The 16,363-nt window shown below is 37.5% G+C and overlaps 1 pseudogene; it reads right to left on the reverse strand.

Moving 5' to 3' along the window:
- Nucleotides 1-7,627: 7,627 nt before the first annotated feature.
- Nucleotides 7,628-10,085, reverse strand: LOC107869754 (annotated as a pseudogene).
- Nucleotides 10,086-16,363: the final 6,278 nt, after the last annotated feature.

The following is a 16,363-nucleotide window of genomic DNA, read 5'->3' on the forward strand; positions in this document are numbered from 1 at the left end:
TCAGGTGCTAGCCCAGACAGTTACCGCCAATACTCAAGCTAACACCCAGTCTACTCTCCCACCTCCGCAAGAGAATAATTCTACTGCAGCTCGGGTTCGTGACTTTATGCGGATGAATCCGCCTGAGTTTTATGGGTCGAAGGTAGGTGAAGACCCACAGATGTACATGGATGAAGTGAGAAAGATCACCCAGATTATGCACGTGACTGAGGAGGAGAGTGTTGAATTTGCTGCCTATCGAATGAAAGATGTTGAATATGATTGGGTGGAAATTTAGAGGGAAAGTAGAGGGAAGGATGCCGCTCTCATGACTTGACAGTTATTCCAAGATGCGTTCTTGGATAGATTTTTTCCTCTTGATATGAGGGGAGCAAAGATAGAGGAATTCATGAATTTGAGACAAGGCTCCATGAATGTTAAGGAATATTGCCTTAGATTCAATTAGTTGTCCAAATATGCACCTAGTATGATGGCTGACTCCAGGACTATCATAAGTAAGTTCGTGACCAGTGTGTTGAGTTACGTTGTGAAAGAGTGTAGATCTGATATGCTTAATAGGGAGATGGACCTTTCTTGGTTGATGATACATGCCCAATAGATTGAAGTTGATAAGGTGAAAGAGAGAGAGAGTAAGAGGGAATAAAAGAGCTAGATCAGAGCAGCAGGGATTCGGTCAGTCTAGGGCGAGTGTATAAGAAGTGTCCTGTTACTGTCCTTCATCGGGTCATATGTGCTAATTTGATTGAGCTAGATATGGTTAATTTTGACGTCATTCTAGGTATAGATTGGCTTCACTCGTGCTATGCATTTATAGAATATCGTACCCGAGTGGTCAAGTTTCAGTTTCCTAATGAACCCGTGTTTGAGTAATTCGGGAGTTCTATAACTCTGAAGAGCCATTTTATATCCTACCTCAAAGCTAGGAAATTGATTTCCAAGGGTTGCATTTATCATCTAGTTCGAGTTAAAGACCTCAAGTCTGAGACTCCGACTATTCAGTCAGTTAGCATTGTTAAAGAGTTTCTCGATGTTTTCTTGGAAAGCCTTGTAGGGGTCCCACCTGATAGGGAAATAGAATTCGGGATTGATCTCCTTCCCGACACTCAGCCTATTTCCATTCCTCCATACCATATGGCTCCCGCAGAACTTAAAGAGTTGAAGAAGCAACTCAAAGACCTCTTAGAAAAAGGCTTTATCAGACCCAGTGTTTCCCCGTGAGGTGCACCTGTTCTATTTGTGTGAAAGATAGATGGTACATTACGTATGTGCATTGACTACCGTCAACTCAACAAGGTGACTATTAAGAACAACTACTCTCTTTCTAGAATCGATGATTTATTTGATCAGCTATAGGGTGCAAGTTATTTCTCAAAGATAAACCTTAGATCCGGCTATCATCAGCTTAAAGTGAGAGAGTGTGATATTTTAAAGACAGTTTTCCGAACCCGCTATGATCATTTTGAGTTTCTTGTCATGTCCTTTGGGTTAAGCAATGCTCCAGCGACTTTCATGGATCTTATAAACCGAGTATTTAAGAGCTATCTGGATTTGTTTGTTATTGTGTTCATAGATGATATTTTTGTATATTCTCAAAGTGAGGATGACTATGCAAATCATCTTTTAATCTTGTTAGAAATCCTTAGAGCTCATCAATTATTCGCTAAATTTAGCAAGTGTGAATTTTGGTTAAGGTCAGTTGCTTTTCTGGGTCACATTGTTTCTTCCGAAGGTATTAGAGTTGATCCTCAAAAGATAGAAGCTGTGAATAATTGGCCTAGACCTACCTCCACATCTGATATTAGGAGTTTCTTGGGTCTAGCTAGTTACTACCATCATTTTATTGAGGGTTTCTCTTCTATCGCATCCCCCATGACCCGGTTGACCCAAAAGAAAGTTAAGTTCCAGTGGACAGATGCCTATGAGAAGAGTTTTCAAGAGTTGAAGACTCGATTTACTTCAGCCCTAGTGTTAGCTTTACCCGATGGTACTGATGGTCTTGTGGTGTACTGCGATGCTTCTAGAGTTGGTCTGGGTTGTGCGTTGATGTAGAGGGGTAAAGTTATAGCTTATGCCTCTAGACAGTTGAAGCCTTATGAGAAGAATTACCCAACCCATGATCTTGAATTAGCAGTTGCAGTTTTTGCTTTGAAAATCTGGAGATATTATTTATATATGTGTTTACTGATCACAAAAGCCTACAGTATGTTTTTACTCAGAGGGAGTTGAACCTTAGACAAAGAAGATGGTTAGAGTTGCTAAAAAACTATGATATGAGTGTGATGTATCACCCGGGCAAGGCCAATGTTATGGCACATGCTCTTAGCAGGTTGTCTATGGGTAGTATAGCTCATGTAGAGAATGATAGGAAAGAATTGGATCGTGATGTACATCGTTTTTCTAGGTTGGGTGTTAGATTGCTTGATTTTGCTGGAGGGAGTATGTTAGTTTAGAGTAGTTTCGAGTCCTCTTTGGTCTCGGGGGTAAAGAAGAAGTAGGACAGGGATCCTAGTTTGGTCAGACTGAAGGAGTCAGTTAAGGACCAGAAGGTAGAGGTTTTCTCCCAAGGGAGAGATGGTGTGTTGAGATTGCAAGGTAGACTATGTGTTCTGAATGTTGATGATTTGAGGCAGAGAATTATGGCTAAAGCGCATGGTGCGTGATATTCTATTCATCCCGATGCTACCAAGATGTACCGCGATTTGCGGTAAATCTATTAGTGGAACGGTATGAAGAAAGACATAGCAGGATTTGTGGCAAAGTGTTCTACTTTTCAACAAGTTAAGGTAGAGCACCAGAGGCCCGGTGGTGTAATGCAAGAGTTTGGAATTCCTACTTAGAAGTGGGAAGAAGTGAATGTGGATTTTGTAATTAATTTGTCTTTTTCTCGTCGTCATCATGATTTGATTTGGATTGTCGTAGACCGGTTGACTAAATCAACTCATTTCTTGCCAGTGCATTCATCTTATACAGTTGAGAATTATGATAGATTGTATATCCGTGAGTTAGTCAGATTGCATGAAGTTCCTTTGGCTATCATCTCTTATAGGGGTACTCAATTTACTTCCCAGTTTTAGAGGGCTTTTCAGAAGGGTCTCGGTACCCAAATTCATCTAAGTTCTTCTTTCCATCCGCAGACGGATGGTCAGGCTGAGAGGACTATTCAGACTTTGTAGGACATGTTAAAGGTATGTACCCTTGATTTTAAAGGTTGTTGGGATGAGCACTTGCCATTGATTGAATTTGCGTCTAATAATAGTTTCCATGCTAGTATTTAGATGGCCTCATTCGAAGCTCTGTATGGGAGAAGATGTAGATACCCATAGGTTGGTTTGAATAGGAGAAGCAGTTGTAATTGGGTCGGATGCTGTGTTCGAGGCTATGGAAAAAGTTAAGTTGATTCGAGAAAGATTAAAAACCGCTTAAAGTCGTCAGAAGTCGTATGCGGATGTTATAAGAAAAGATCTTGAGTTTAATGTTAATGATTTGGTGTACTTGAAGGTTTTACCCATGAAAGGGGTGAAGAGATTTGGGAAGAAGGGAAATCTTAGTCCCCATTCTGTTGGTCCATACAGGGTTCTGAGCCGTGTTGAGAAAGTAGCTTATGAGGTGGATTTACCCGCGGAGTTATCTAGCGTTCATCCGGTATTTCATGTTTCTATGCTTAAGAAGTGTATTGGTGATTCTGTCGTGGTTGATTCTTTCGAAAGCTTAGATATTCAAGATAGCCTTTCATTCGAGGAGATTCCGGTTGAGATTTTGGATTTTCAGATTCGTAGGCTAAGGAACAAAGAAGTTCCTTTGGTCGAAGTGCTTTGGAGAAATCAATCTGTTGAGAGTGCTACTTGGGAAGCCAAAGCTGATATGTGAGCTAAGTACCCTCACCTCTTTTCTGTGAGTTCGGAGCGAGCAGAAGGTATCATTCTTTCTTAATTCCGCCCCCTTCTTATTAAAGATTCAGCAGTGTATCTACTTTCATCACGAATTCATGAATTTTTTATAGTATTCAATGTTATAGAGTGAAGTAAGTCTTTTGAGTGAGTCGTTCCAGCTATACGTCCTCATTTTTCTCTTGTTCTTGGCCTATCTGGCAATATTCGAGGACGAATGTTTCCAAGGGAGAGATATTGTAATACCCTGAGATTCTAACCAATAGTGCCGCCATGACTCAAGCCCATGAGAAATAAATTATAGTGTTTCGTTTGTTGTCTGGTCAAGGGTGATGTGTATTAAGGCTTTAAAGATGTCCTAACGATTGGGCGAATCAAAACATTCTTTACCTATAGAATTCTTGAGAAGGATTTTGGCATAGTCAACTTCAAATGAGCATATCTCCCATTGTACTACGAATTATTAAGATCATGACATACCAAAAGATAGATAATTGAATTATCTTTCTAACGATACCCATTTTCTCAAAATTCAATATCGGAGCAAAGAGTTATGCTTATTTTACTCCAGCGTGTCAGCATGGAAAATCCGTGACAACCTTTTGTGATGACTTGTCACAAGCCTGACGGTCAGTCACAAAATATCGTCACCATAAGGCAGAAAGTCACAAAATCCAACCTTTTGTGATGATATTTTGTGACGGCTTGTCACAAAATATCATCAACCTTAAGCCAAAAATCAAAAAATCTACCTTTTTTGTGACGACAATTCATGACTGCCTATCACGGGCCTGACGGCTTGTCACAGATGTCGTCGGCTATTTTTTTCAGCAATTGATGGACGATTTTTGCAAGGATATTTTGGTTATTTCCCATTTTTGGAGGCCTCTATATATATAGAATCCTCATCCAAAACCTAATTTCTTCATTTCTCTCTTCCAATTCTCTTAAGAAATATATCTAGGGTTTCATTTAAGGAAATTAATCTTCCAAAAAACATCCATAAATCTTCAAGATTTCTTCAAGAATCAAGTTCCTCATAGAGTCGACTTCAAGAATTTTTTTATTACAAGTGTGAGTAAAGTCTCAAGCACTAGAGTTCAACCAATTTCAAAGATTAAGGTATGTGGGGTTTTGAACAAGAGTAATTCTTTCGTTCTTGTGCTCAAAGCTTTGATTTTTATAATGGATTTATATGATTTTGCAAGTGGGTTTATACCCAAATTACTTCATCATGAGATTATGAGAATATAAATTGTTCAAGCTTTGTTATACATGATTCTTTTACAATTTCCAAGTTATGATTTGATATTTAATATTGTGAATTTCAAGTTCCTACCGTGAGTTGGTATTTCAAGTGCTTTCAAGATATGTGTCAAGCTTTAAGCTTCCTTATGAAAAATTGGATTATTGAGTATATTGATTCATGAGAATTGAATTGTTACAATGAGTCTTGATATTCCTCAAAGTTATTGATGTTGCCATGACTTAATGAATTGATGCATTTTGATATTGAGAAAGATTGATTTGATTTGAGTCAAGTTAGGAATCCACAAATTGATTATGATTTGAAAAATGAGAAAGAGATTTGATTTGATCTTCATGATAGACCCTTGTGATGTTTGTGGTGGATTTCCTAATACGTTCTGAGCTTGTGTCTGGGAGTAGTATTTAGCACCGAGTGGAAAATATGGTATTTCTCCCGAAACTACGTGCCACCGTAGGATTGATATTGATAATTGTGGGCCAAAGGCCGAGTATGATATCGTGATCACTAAATTTATGTTGTACTCCTTGGCAAAAGTACGATGCTCCTGCCAATGTGGGGTTCTCTCCTTAAGAGGGCAAAACGTTGAACTCCATGTAGCTCATATGATTTATGTCGGTTATATGAACCTCCCATGTCCATAAGAGTCGAGTTTCTTGAATTACAGAGTCACTCCGAGTCTTGAGTTGAAGAGTTGAGTTGTTTATGATGATTTATGAGGTTTTTATCATATGATTTATTTACGATGAGATCATGAAAAGTATGTTTCAATCTAACTCAAGCCAAGTAAGCCATCATTGTACATATGCATATTTTCATGAAATTGATGATGATATTTACATTGTTACATGCACCCCCACATACTCAGTATATTCCAAAGTGCTAACCCACATATTTTCCTATGGGCTACATTTCTCGTAATGTAGGTTCAGGTACTCAACCGTGTTAGCGATATTCAGGTGCCTCTTTTCGTCTGCTCAGTGGTGAGTCCTTATGGTTCGAGGACCGTGTTTATATTTTTGTGATACCGTTTTATTATTATCGCTTTCAGTACTGTTTGAGTCAGTTGGGGGTTTGTCCCAATATCTCCTTGATTTTGATGTATAGAGGCTTTGTCAGACTAAAGGATTAGTATGTACAGAATTTCAGTATTTTGGATTGTACAGGCTAGTTTCTTATCTTAATCCAGTATGTTTATGATATGTCACTCTCTCTTATATTAGCATGAATATTGTCAAAGCGAGTTCTAGAAGTGATGATAGGTTTAGAGGGTTAGCTTGATGCCGCGTATGGCCTTAAGCACCGTGTGACGTCTCGGGATAGGATCTTGAGGTGTTACAATGCTGTTCATTTTTAGTACCTTAAGCAGTCTTCAAGTATTTTATTTTAACACTTTTTTCATAAGCAACAAGAAAATACTACGTGCATGTGTCACACGCGCTAATGACATGAAAATTGACGAATAAAATGCGGGCATTTTTCATTTCCCTCCAAATTAATTTTTAAATAATTAATTTTAATTAAAATTAAACATTTGTCAATTAAATATTGACACTTGACATTTTTTCACCCAAATAATTATTAAAAAAATGGATTATAATTACCCTACCCTCTCCAAATCTGTCTTCTTCAACCTATCCACCCACCCCCACCTGCTTCCCCACCCCTCAGTCTTCCCCTCCAATTTCTACTGTCATTTCACCTCCTTTGTGCACCCCCCTCCACCCACCACCACCAACCCTCTACGATCAAAATCTTCTCTTCAATTACCTCCTAATACACAATCATTTTAGAAGAAAAAAGCTGTTAAGAATTCATCCCAAACAAAATATGTTAAAAATTTATTGAGATTTCACAATTGGATAAAATTTTCACAATCGAATTGCATTTTACATTATGCATTCTTTCATGTTAACTCTAAAATCTATCTCAAAACTTTCCACCATTGAAGGAGCTTAAGATTGAGTAAAATCGAGGTAAAAATTGAGCTAAAATGAGTGATTGAAAATTATGAATTTATAGAAATTGAAAAAAGAAGATGGTGTTAGATTAATTTTCCACCATTTTTTACTGTCATTAAGGAAAAGGTCATGGTTGTGTGAATGGTTGGTGGATAAAAATGGAGAAAAGTGTTGGAGGAGATCAAAAGGAAGAAGAAGATAAAGAAAAATTAGTAGTTTTTAAGTTGTCCACGCGCTTAAAGTGTGTGCATACGCATAATGTGTCAAATCATCAAAACGTGCCAAAGTGACATAGTTGATGGCTACTAAAGGTGTTAAAAATGAACACCATCCACTTGAGGTGCCAAAGTGAAAGATAGTGCCAAGTTGAGGGTCTACCGTCAATGTATCCTGTCAAGAAATTTTATATATATACACATACATTATATGTTGATTTCCCTTGATTTTTTATTTTTTATTTTTTATTTTTTGCATATTCCTTTTTTTATAGTTTGGCTCCCCTGGTTAAAATTTTGAATTTGACTGTACACCTTATATTTATTTGGAACTTATTCACAAGCATACACACAAAGTTATATGAAAGCTTTTAAAATATGTAAGATAAGATTACATGCCATGATCATACAAGATGCTCCAATAACAACAGCAAAAACAAGAATAAGTACTACTACTATGTCACAATCTTGAGCAAATCTGCCGGTTATGCCTTCCTGACTATATCACTCCATTTAAGCTCATTTCAAGACAACTATTACAGTACTGCAAAAGATTAACGACCCACATCTATGCTTGTGTAAGTCATCGTAGGCTCCCCTGAGCTAACTGCTGGTTCACCGCATTGCCTGGGTGAATAATACACAGGAACTGGCATTTTCATTGGAAGATTAGGCAATGATGCCTCAAAATTAAGAACATGAATTGCTTGTCTTATCGATGGCCTCAAATTGCTCTCTGGATGAGCACACCACAACCCGGTAATCATCAATCGTTCTACTTGTTCTTGTTCGAAATCCCTGTTTAATTTCTCATCAATAACAGAAAAAAGTTTTCCCCTTTCATAAGAATCCCATACTCTACTAATCCTTCATCAGATTTCCCTGTCCCTGGATCAACTGATTTTTTTCCTGTTGCAATTTCTAGTGCAACTATTCCAAAGCTGTACACATCCGACTCTTTGCTTGCTCAGTCTGTTTTTATGTACTCCGGAGCCAAATAACCTAAAGTTTCAGCTAGCCCAGTAGTCTGAGGACCTAATTCATGGTCAATTAGTCTAGCCAGGCCAAAATCACCAAGCTTTACATTAAAACTCGAATCGAGCATTATATTACTCGATTTGATGTCTCTGCGGATCACACATTGTTCCCATTCTTCATGTAGATATAGCAATGCAGATGCTAAACCGAGTGCTATCTTATACCTCATAGCCCAACTAAGAGGATTCCCTTTACCAAATAAATGAAAATCTAAGCTACCATTAGGCATGAATTCATAAACAAGTAAGAACTTACCTTGGTCATGACACCAACCGATTAGTTGCACAAGATTTCTGTGCCTTAATCGACTTATAACTTTCACCTCGGTTATGTATTCCTTTTTCCCCTGCTTAGAACCTCTTGAGATCTTCTTCACAGCAACCGCTATGTCAAGATCGATGAGGTACCCATTGTAAACTTCTCCAAATCCTCCTTCGCCTAATTTTCGTTCCTCTGAGAAGTGATTGGTTGAAGTATCCAGCTCTTTGTAAGAAAACTTTCTTGGTCCTGCTCCCTTTTCAAGATCATCATTGAAAGATGTTAAGCTTATTGCGTCTGGATTTCCCTTCACCTTCCATCTCCGTTTCTTCAAAACTACCAAAGCCAAAATCGCGCTCACAAACAAAATCCCCACTAATGCCGTTAGCCCTGCCATCAGTCCAATCTTTTCACGACCATTTCTCCCTAAACTCTTTTATATAAAGGCTCGAGTTGAATTCCCATGATTCAAGTGTATGTCTCTCAACATTGCGTCCTGTTGCAGCAGAGAATCCTATGGTGACCCATGGAGGCAAAACCTCCCTGAGGTTTATTATATAAAATATGCTCAAATTCGGGCCTGTACCATAGTTCCAAAAGACACTTAGATTATTTGTTGTAGCATTGTAAGTAATCCATGCATCAATTCGATCTCCACTATGCAAACTAACATTCCAAGGAGCTGTCACAGATGAAGTAATTGAATTGTTGTTGATACCAACGTGCTCGAATGGGGGATCCCATTCGGGGTTGGAAAACGAGTCAAACTCAACAGAAACAATTTGGCTTTGAGCTGAATAGCTGGTAGTTGTATTGAACAGTCCAAGAAAACCACCATCTGAGTTAGGTGGAATCCGAAAACCAACAGGAGCTAGGAAAAACGCGATGCCATGACCATATTAGGAATGATTTTACGTATCTATAGTAAACGAAAAATGTGTGGAGAAATCAGCAAGCTTTGTGGAATGATCAGGATCCCAGAGTGGCACTTTCTCTCTATAAATGGAATGAGCAACGCGACAAAGATAATCAGCTTTGTTAAACTCAATTTCTACTACAGACGCGACTGCATCCCCTTCATAGAGTATGTCAGTCGTGTCCGGTCCAAAACGAGACATTTGAAAGGACACTGAATGACCAAATGGAAGCAAAAAGTAGACAATAAAGAGAGGTATGCCACATATATTCGAAGACCTAATCGCCATTGATTGATTGAAGGGAAAAATGTCCATGCCCCTTGCCTTGCCAAAATAATTCATAGTACGAAGGAAAAAATGAATTGCAGTAACAAAGGGTTGAATGTCAGTAACAACTAGTGAAGCTGATAGTTATACTTAAGGAACTTTACATTCGAACTTATGCATAAACAACGTTAATAGTCTCGGTCTAGGTGATAAGGATTACTACCAACTTAATTTTATAATTGTAAGAAACTTCATTATGTGTATGAATTGAAGAATTAAAAAAGGACTCAGCCTGCAATCTTCTACATTAAACAATATAATCTCCAACTAACCAAATATAATAATAAGAAAAAAGTTAGATAGTGAGCTAAAATATTTTGAAGCTTGAAAACTACCCGAATTTAAGATTGTGTCCCCACAACCATGAAAATACTACGAAGGTAGCCTTATTGTCTGTTGAAAGTCAACTCTTATTTGATGTTAATTGACAAGATTATAGACAAAGCAATCAATAGAATTTGTTGTCTAGCGTTGACTTGAAACCAATCGTGTGTTGCCTGTATTTTCTTAGTGAAGGTGGTAGTTGGATTCATCCCTCGCGCAAGAGTATGCAATACTCCTGTATTTGACTAAGCAAGGCGAGTATGTATTTTTTTTATTTTTAATCAAAGAGAGACCATTTGGGCTATTCAAAACAAAATGATAAAGAAAATTTGTACAAAGGAATTTAGATTTGGCAAGACCCCAGCCCAATTACTCTAAGAAAAATCTAGAAATAAAAAGGTAGGCTAAAAGACTTTCTAAACCTAAAGGCGAAAAATGGAAAGTGGAAAGTGTAGGCACTGTTCTTCTTCTTCACATCTCCGATCTCTTGTCTTCACTTTGTATATTGTTCCAATGTCATGGACTATCGCATCTAACCAGGTGATCTTTAACCATCTCTAGCTATCTTGTTGTTCCTTTCTCCTGTTCGATCTTGAGCTTCAAACAATCTAAACTTTAAAATAAGCTGCTTTGAATCAATACAATTCAAGTCACCTTAAAATCTCACCGGGTGCTATTTATTCAGGTTTGATTGGAGCTATCTCCAAGCTGTTCTTATTGGTTTTCGAGTGTTTGAACTCAGATATGTTAATGGAAGCTCTATTCCGAGGTACTATAGTCATAACTTCACCCATTATCTTTAAGGGAACGAACTCTATTTGGGGTTGATACCACCTATCAGATTCTAGATGAGTTACTTATTGTACCTATTTTCATTCATACGTTGTTATGTTTTTGCTGTATTTCTTGTATCTACTGCATGTACCTGATTCTTGAATCTCCCTTTAAATGCTTAGGAGTTTTTCTTTTGATGTTTTATTCTGAATGTGTTGTTAATTTGAAGCTTTTTGCTTCATCCTCTTAATTCTTAACTGTGAGACTTGTTGCTTGTCTAATATTGCTACGCCTTTTGCTTTTTATGGTAATTCTACAAACGAGTTATAACTTGTGTACCTACAAAATTAAAACACTAGTTAGTTAAAAAAATCCATCAAGGTATTTTTTTCTTTGAAAGTGTGAATAATCTGCAGTTGTCCTCCTTTTAAGTAGTTTCTTATTCTCTTGATTATCATCACAATGTTCCATGGACGTTCCCATTCTCCTTTCACTATCTTCATGAGTTCTGAGAAAACAGTTTCTAAGATGAGTGGTAAGAAGTGATGGTTAAAATTGTAGTCACAATCCTCTTTCATGGCCAAGGCTTCTGTAAATAAACTAGTGGAATCTGTTATTTGCTTACACAAAGCAACCTATAGGTCACCCTCTGGTTCCTAACATAAAAAACTATTGAACTTGGACCAGGGTTACCTATAGAAGATCTATTTGAGTTACATTTGAATTAGTGTCTATTAGGAAACTTTCAACAAACCCATATAGATCTCACTGTAGGTTTATAATTTTGAAACAAATCCACCAATAATGTTTATTCTTGTGGTACTCCTTGTATCCAAAGGGACAAAACAGTGGCCAAAAGTTGTAAATTTTTTAAAATGTCATATATAACACTCCTTTAGTTCATAACACCTCCATGATTTACCTTATTTCTGCCATTCCATATATGTCAATAAATCATTCCTTGGACAACACAGACGATTGGTTTTAATCTATCTGTACACTCTACATTCCACCATTTTTTAATTGTTTGATGGCATTGCACAAAAGGTTCATCCACTCCTGAGCAAATAGAAAAATACCTTCATATTCTTTGTGCATTTTCACTAATGACAAAAACATAATTTAAGTTTCTAATTAAGGTGATGAGCAACATCTGCATCTTGACACTATATTGATACCACGCCTTTGTATCACTTCATCTATAGGAATTTTGAAGAACCATAATCTCCAAAGAAAAAAATTGATTTAAAAAGGCACTTCCTTAGTCCATATATATTGCAAATCCTTAGAAAGATCTCTTCTCTGCCTACACAATTAAAAAACACTTGCCACAGTAAATTTACCTATAGAGTTGTCATCCATCATGGAATATCCCATGATGAAGCCTCACTATAGGCTATATCATAAGATAATAAATCCATCAACTTCTGAAAATTCCATCTATCTTATTGAAACACCCTGGATTTTGGCCCTTGGAAAAAATCATAAGCTTTGAGCTCACTGATAACTCATTATACGAGTCATATGATGTGGGTGCAGGTCAGATGACCCTAGTTGTTAGGCATCCAATGAGTGGTCGTTGGATTTTTATCTTGGTAACGACTTGATGGTATGATTCGTTAGGGATGGTGACGAATTATTAGGATGATCCTTAATCAAATCAGTAACTCAGTGGCTTGGCTTGGCTCTGAGTACGAGTGGCTTACTAAGAGTCGTGAGGATAGTTTACTAGTGGTAGGGCTGAGTTGTATATTGTCCAGTGTCCAATCCCTTGGGTTCTGTCTTAGATACGACTAGACCATATGATTCATATGGTCAGGTCACGAGTTCTAATGCCCCGAATTCAGTACCTGGAATGCTACACAGTGCTCATGACCCCAAAAGACCACAAGCTAACCCATGTCTGATATCTGTAGCTGGGCACTGCATAATATATTGTATAAATGCGAAAAAGTGTTGAAAGGCCATAAGGTTCAAATATCTGATAAAACATAACATCTAGAAATGTGGTATATCAATACCAAAACAAAATTGAAATAACTGTCTCAATATGTTATAGTCTAGAAGCCTCTAAACTGTCTAAAAACTATGGAGTTGATGGGATATGTCCTCAACTAACTCCGAACTACTGAAATAATAAAGTAATAAAATAACCATGCTATCCTTGAATGATGAGGACTTACTGCTAGTCTAGCTGCTGAACGTCTGATCTATTAAAGATGCTCTGGAGCTCGTTCTTCTGAACCTATGGTATAAAGTACCATAGTGCAAGTGCGTCAGTATGTTTGAATGTACAGGTATGCAAGTTAGGTAGGCTTAATGCAAGGGGTTTATATGTATGAACAATACTAACTCACTGAATAACATAAACGTGAGAATACATGCATGAATACGTGAACTGTAACTGAGATCATGACATCACTAAAACTAAATACTGATAACATAAGTTTCATATAACTGATATACTATTATGTGAATGATTGTGTCGGATAGTCCTATTTCTGATGGAACTAGCTGAGTTCCGTACTGAACTGGTGATTATATCTAACAGTCTTGAATTCTGTAGAACTATCTGAGTTCTATTACTGATATTGAGACTACAACTGTGGGAAGTAGTCATCTAACCGATATGCCCTAAATAAGATAATATAATTAAATTGGGATCCAATCTGTAATCCCAATTAGAAGGGTGTTAATACCGTACCATTGGTAAGGACAAGCTGTGAGTAATCCCTCATCTGATAGGTAATCTAAGAAGAATGGTGGGACCCTCATATTATAGGTTAAGCCACCTCATCTACCCTTAACTAGCAGGTTTGATGTCTCAACCTATGCTGGCTACATAGTTCTGAAGCGCAAAGATTGCTTCTAAAAATCACACCCTCTAATAACAGGTGAGTTCCCATCCTTGGGCTTACTTGGTGCTGAATCCTACTCCCATATGAATAGATACTGAAAATGATTAACTGAACTGAACTGCATTTATTGAGTTTCGTTGACTAACGGAACACTACTGAGATTACTAAATTTTTAAGATTACTGAGTTTACTGAGTTTTCCTGAGTCACATGACTGACTGAGTTCTATGAATCATGGCTTGACTGAGAGTATCTAGAAATCATGACACTGTCTCTAGGCACGTAGCTAAATTATCGGGTACAAGTACCCCCAGAACTCGATAGTATGAAACTGACAAGACATGACACTTCTTGACACATGACCATAGTCAACAATTCATAGTACAATCATTGGGAATTTTTATAAAGTATTCGCATGCTATAAGCTTACACATGAATAGGAATGCATGTAAGCATATCATAATTTCATAAGCCTAATCTCATGATCATTACGTCAATCCATTACAAAGCATAACAATGACGTGGGAGTTATATCAAACATAAGGAAGAAACATGGATTCATCAATTTTGGTCACAAATGAGTCATAAGGCATAATTCCTATTCTCTTAGGCATTTATCAAACACCTTGCATGCATATCTTTAGGCTTAGGCATGAATATCAAAATAATACTTCATGACAATATTTACACTTCCAATGCAAGAATTTCAACAACATACTAACATATTTTCATGATAGTCATTAAAGACTTCAACTTGGAAATCAAACAACAACATAAACATGAATATAATTCAATTCATACCTTGGAATCTAAAGTTTATATTTCAAATAGGGTTTTTTGAGCTTAATGGGTGAAAGGAACCCATGAATCAACACTTGACATACCTGGGTGGATGATTTCTTAAATATTGGTGAAAGAAAGCTTGAATTCTTGACTTGGGATTAGACACATAGGGTTTTTTGTTCTTGGGGATTGATCTTTGAGAGAAACCCTAATTTGGTGTTGTGGATGAATAATGAAGTTATGAGCTCTGGTATGGTATAATTAGGGGCTCAAAACGGGTGAAAAAAAATCCAAATACCCTTTTAAAATGGCTTAAAATTGCTGATCGAAAGTGACGATGGTTTGGACGATGATCCGTCACTGGCTCGATGGTCCGTCGGTCCATCCTGTCGTACTTGGCCAGAACCTGAACTTTATGCCTCATCTGGGATGGTTTGGGCAATGGTCTGTTGCTAGCTCGATGGTACGGCGGTCCTGACCGTCGCACTTGGCTAGAAGAAGGGTTTACTTCCTTATTCGCGATGGCTTGGGCGATGATCTGTCGCTAACTCGATGATCTATCATCCTGACCATCGCTTCTGGGCAGTTTCGATAGTTCTCTATAAACGTCCATAACCTTTTACTCCGATACCATATTTGGATAAAATTGGTATCATTGGAAAGATAATTCAATTTCCTACCTGATAAAAAAACGAAATTGGGGAAATTCTGTCTGATTTAAGTATTAATCATTTAGGAAGTCATCACTAAGTCTTCTAGAGACTAGATATGACTTAAAGAAAGTTTGGGGTATTACACGAGTGGGATCATGGAGTTTATGGTGGACAGTGTATGGGTGTTCAACTCACTTTCTTGGTGATGACTCAAGGGTATGAGTCGTATGTTGTAGTCACGAGTCAAGGAGTCAACTCATAACCACATGCTACATTTTTACAGTTTTTAAGTTGGGGGCATTCTGGACATTTTCCACTTTAAGTCCCTTTGGGACCATGATGTCACAACCCAAGCCGGGGCCCTAGCCATAATGAGCATCCCGAACCATAAAGGCCCAAGCGTCCTTCTCTATCTGGCAATTATACACAGTTTCATATAATATGAAGAAAAATGTAGAAATATAAACAATACGGGATCATGTCAGTATCATAATTCAATTGAACAATCTGGAATAGAAACCATACACCTCTAACAACTTCTAACATCAGTCTGCAAAACCTCTACTAACTAAAAATAACATCTGTCTAAAATCTGGGACAAAGCCCTCAGTCGGACCATGAGTCAAAATAAAATAACAATATCAAGTTTTATAACCAGGTCTTTCAAAGTAAGGAAGGCTCACCAGCTGCAAACTTCTGACAAGTCAATCTACTGCTTATGGGACCCCAGGATTGTGTTTCAGAATCCTGAAATATAAGGGGTCAATACAAAAGTACTGGTACGCAGAGCAATCCAAAATAAAAAATTTTATTCAACATAGGTGAGAGTAATTTATATACAATTTTATCTAAGATATATGAAAACCATATGGGCATATTTAAAAGAATCTGAACAATTATCTAAAATCCATGAATTACTCTTTATCTTTCTTCTGAGCTAGGTGGTATACCCTACTACTCTAAAATTCCACGGGCTATATGAAATCTGCCCTTGACTCTGCTGCCAAGCCCCTAACTCAAGTTTACAGCAAGAGTTGGAGTCTCTGTCTCTGATACGCCATAGGGCACTAGGCCAATGTATGGTTTCTCTTGGGGACATAAT

Source organism: Capsicum annuum, chromosome 4, assembly GCF_002878395.1.
Source record: "Capsicum annuum cultivar UCD-10X-F1 chromosome 4, UCD10Xv1.1, whole genome shotgun sequence".
In the NCBI taxonomy this organism is placed as follows: domain Eukaryota; kingdom Viridiplantae; phylum Streptophyta; class Magnoliopsida; order Solanales; family Solanaceae; genus Capsicum; species Capsicum annuum.